Genomic DNA, 4,901 nt, shown 5'->3' with positions numbered 1-4,901 from the left:
TTAAGAACCTCAAGGTTCTACTTGGACCTTTTATGTTTATTTACAAACTTACATGCATAATATTATATATATATATATATATATATATATATATATATATATATATATATATATATATATATATATATATATATATAATATGCGTGTCTGCATAATTTGTCTGGTTAAATAACATGCTAGGAATTACTGGTTTGCAATATCAATAAAAACAAACAAATACTTTTTATAGAAACCCTTTATTACGGGTAGAGCAATAAAATAAATAAATACAGTATAGGAGTTATACTTTTAATTATAACACATAAATGCATACAAATAAAACAGTCTGTATATGTTTCATTACCCTTAGAATAACAACATATATATATTAATGTTATTTTTTTTTTATTATTTTTTTTGGATGTTTGGAGTTTTACTCGCGCATAGTTTTGTATGTTATTTCCGAATTTCTCCTTAGACATGTCTGAAGGGGACACTGTATTACTTAAAACGTGAATTAACGTATTAAAACGTGTTAACTGTGAGCAGTTACCTTGGGATTACACACCAGGTTCAGACGCATTGAATGGACTAATGTATCCGCAGGCGACCTAAGACTCACCGTTTCAACGGTGTCAGTAGTGCTCAACAGAAAATAATGCATACAGAAAAATATTGTATACTGGCCATGGGCTTTGGTTTTCCCCAGCGCCGTAACTAAGCATTTAGCTACCGAGGCATGCAAATATATATATATATATTTATAAATTGCATGGACCTCCGGAATGAAGCAACCGGAGGTGGATGGAAAGACTCAATATTGCCTCTACTGGGGCATGCAAGACTCCATATCGTAGATACCGGGCATGCAATTATATATATATATATATATATATATATATATATATATATATATATATATATATATATATATATATATATATTATTGTTTTTTTTTTCTTTTTTGGATGTTAGGAGTTAGGATGGTATTTACTCGCGCATAGTTTTGTATGTTATTTCCGAATTTCTCCTTTAACATGTCTGAAGGGGACACTGTATTACTTAAAACGTGAATTAACGTATTAAAACGTGTTAACTGTGAGCAGTTACCTTGGGATTACACACCAGGTTCAGACGCATTGATTGGACTAATGTATCCGCAGGCGACCTAAGACTCACCGTTTCAACGGTGTCAGTAGTGCTCAACAGAAAATAATGCATACAGAAAAATATTGTATACTTGCCATGGGCTTCCTTCAGACACTAAACAGTGGCCTACATTTTTATGTTTGTCTGAAAAAAACAACTACAATTGGTATTTTTAATAATCATTAACATGTTCATTATTTCAATATACAAACATGCAGTATTTTGCAATTATTTAAATCCAATCTTCTCCACTGCAGTTAAACTATGGTTGTTTTTCCTATGCACTTGACAGTGGTGGTGGGTGTTTTTGCCAAAAACTGCTTTAAGTGTGTGATGCAGTGTTGTAAGATTTATTGACATTATGTTGATAATCAGAACAACAGGGTTCACTAACCTCGACTAGGTCAGGGTTAACACAGTTGAGCTCAGATGAAACAGCCCATTTGCAATGTACAGTACTGGGTGGCTATTGGTCATTCAGCAGTGTGATGCAAATACCTGCAGTTACCACAAAGCGCTGACCTGAGCACACTTGCTCATTTGCTATTCTAGTTTTCTCCCTGGGATGCTCGTACTTAAATATTTAATATAAATGGACTTTAGTTGGTATATAGGGGGCTGGTGTCTATAGAGTTAACACAAACTGTTTTACAATTTCTGAAAATGAAATTAAGAAGTTGTGAGCGATGGGGATATAAATAGGCCCAATTAATCCCACACCTGCCGCACACCTTCTGTGAATGATGCAATTGTCAGCAAATGATTTACTGACCATCCCAATATAATTTAGGAGCAAAAGAAACATCTGTAATTGGCGTAATTACAGGGATTAATTATAGCATTGTTTCTTTACCGAATATCTCAATCGTCCTGCCTGGGGACAGACGTGAAGTTATGTATATATACATTTAGTGTGCCCAATTATTTTACCCCCGATTTTCTCCCCAATTTGGAATGTCCAATTATTTTTTCTCCTCATCGCAGCAATTCCTTACACAGCTCAGGAGATCCAAAGGTTCAGTGGGCGTCCTCCGATCCCACAACCAAACTATTATCCTCTTTTACACCCAGGAACTCGAGAGCGGATGTCAGCGAGCTACTGACCTCTGGAGGACAAAGGCCAGCCCTGCAGGTGTCCGCTTTTGAGCTCACAGGGCGCCTGGCCAGCAGGGTTCACTGTAGCGCAATGAGGAGAAACAGTCCCTTTTGTTTTTGCTTCCCTAACCCACGGGAGTGCCAGAGCCAATGTTACGCTCCCTTTGGAATTCACAGCGAAGACCGACAACTTTGCACAGCCAGGACGCGAACCTGTGCTGTATGACCACACAACCACGCTTTTACCAGGTGAGCCACTCGAGGACCCCCTGATAGTGTTTTTGAGGTTAAGATTCATTTAAAAGTTATAACTAGCTCTTTATTTTATATATATATATATATATATATATATATATATATATATATTGCACCAGGATGACTGAACAAAAGGAAAAGTGAAACGAAGAAACTGTAAAAAGTGACGACTGGACACCAACCACTAAAAGCTGGTAATTTTAAACTTTAAAGAGATAGTTTATACCCTCTAAGCGGGCAATTTCTAATCTCTTTATTCACGCCACTGTCTGGTGCTCCAAGGGAGACTACAGTTGGATTTTTATACCAGCTCTGTTATCCCCAGCTGGGGATGAAATCCATTGCGAAGGGGATGAAGTGGAGGTGGCTGTACACACACACACACACAATTTGTTACAAACTGTTTATCCAATTGACAGGAAACTTAGCATCAACATTATAGAGTATACATTAATGATAATATACAAGATTGTGAATGTCACACAGTTTTACATACATCTGGATAATCCCTCATCAGACTGTGATTAAACATTTCATTGCTAATTCTTATTCTATCCTGTACATACTGTTGATATGTCATGTTCATCGTTTAGAGTTTACGTGGCAGGAGATGTATATGTATACATAAGCAAAGGCAAATTGTAAGCATGGCAAATTCTTTGTTGAGATTTAGTAATGTCTTTCTCAAAGAGACCCAAGTGTAAATGTTTGTCGTAAGCACCATGGATAATAGCATTTACATAATGTCCCGTGACAAGAAATTACATCTAAAATACAAATGTATTTTTTTCAGATTTGTAAAAAAAGACCTGCTTCTCCTGGTGTTGTATCCTTGCTGGACGGAGATGGTGAAGATGCTGGAGGCGGCCAAGCCAGCACAGTATGGGGTAGATTTGACAAGGGACAAGAAAAGGTAATTAGAATTACAACGTGATGTTTAGGAACCCGCATTAGAGAGACAGATAGATTCAAATTATTATTTTTCTCTGTCCCCTTACATTTGTATGCTGTTTGAAATCATATTTTTGTAATAATCTGTTTTCAGGATATGCCATAGACCTAGGTTAGATGAGCCAAAATGTCTTTATATCAGTAGTAACTGTGTATAGCCAGGTATACAATCGGAAACTTAATTCACTTTTGAGTTATTGTCTATGTTTGGTACACAGCTTATCTTCCTGATTTTATTTTTATTTTTTTTAACTTAGGTTCCATTACCAGTGCTGTCCCATAAAAATGAACCATTTTCCTGCCACATTGTTTCACCCTCTGGACATATCAATGATTCAGATCTTTTACACATATCCATCTTATATGGATGTTTTGTGTTTTGTTTATAAAAAATGTGTAAATGTGTAAAGGACTAGGGGTTGTGGTGTTTGTCTGAAGTAAGAGAGTGGTGGTGTAACATCAAATCATTTGCAGCACGAATAAGTCACAGTCACTGGCCATGTCATGCACACTTATTTCTAACTCATTGGTTGATCGAAAATAAGTTTAACATGCAATGGAGTAGTTCATTGGTTTTATACGCTCCCTTTAAAGATGTAATAAACAATCTCATCCAGTGGGATCTCTTTTCAGAGTGTGCAGTAGCAGAAGGGGATTGTGGGAATGTGTGGAGCTAAGGAAGGTAGAAGGAGATGCGCAGTAGAAACCCTGGGATATGTTTACACAATGAACTAATTTGTGGATGAATATCGTTGGTGTTAATTAAAGTTAATAAGACAAAATATTTTAGTGTAAAATTATACTTGATGGTGGGGTACTGCCTTTTTTAATTTTTACAGAGATGTCATTTTTTAAATCTTATTGCTATCTTACCAGAAGGCCACCTCCCCTCCAGACATTCCGATCAGAGAAAAGAGACAATTCGAAGCCAACCCAAAGAGACGTCCAAGACCTTGTCTGGGCTGCCTATCTGTAATATCAGCTAAAAAGGAGGCTCCTGTAACAGTAAGTTATCTTTCCTGTAGCCATTCCCTAGACTGCAGTGTTATGTGGCACTTCATTACCAAATCAATCAGAAAACATGTCACCTTCAGTTAGTCCATTTTTTTTATTTGTTTTTTAAAAATCAATTAAAAGATATTTAAACTTGTCAGTTTTTGTTTACATTGCATTATTTTGGAACTCTTAATACAATTATTGATAATAGAAACAACTTTGCAAATGCCATTACTATTTTTCAGATTCCTAAGATGAAACCGTTGGCCATAGCAACAGGAAAAACTGATTTAGCACACTTTGAAAAACAATATTGAAAATATTAAAACAATCAGCTCTATCACAATGACCTCAGTGAAACCCAGCGTGGTTGCGGGATGATACAAAATCCATTGTAATGAACAATAAGTGAAATGCCGGGGGTCCCGAGTGGCGCATCCAGTAAAGGCACTCCACGTGCAGTGAAGGATGTGCCC

General features: G+C 36.4%; 1 long non-coding RNA gene across 1 annotated transcript; it reads left to right on the top strand.

The window, feature by feature from the left end:
• Window positions 1-2,766: 2,766 nt before the first annotated feature.
• On the top strand, window positions 2,767-4,579 carry LOC131729859 (uncharacterized). Its single transcript, XR_009323763.1, has 2 exons — window positions 2,767-3,391; window positions 4,306-4,579. It is a non-coding gene; the product is annotated as an uncharacterized LOC131729859 (long non-coding RNA).
• The last annotated feature ends 322 nt before the right edge of the window (window positions 4,580-4,901 follow it).

The sequence above is a fragment of the Acipenser ruthenus genome, unplaced genomic scaffold (genome assembly GCF_902713425.1).
Source record: "Acipenser ruthenus unplaced genomic scaffold, fAciRut3.2 maternal haplotype, whole genome shotgun sequence".
In the NCBI taxonomy this organism is placed as follows: Eukaryota; Metazoa; Chordata; class Actinopteri; order Acipenseriformes; family Acipenseridae; genus Acipenser; species Acipenser ruthenus.
This window is presented reverse-complemented; position numbering and strand designations above follow the sequence as displayed.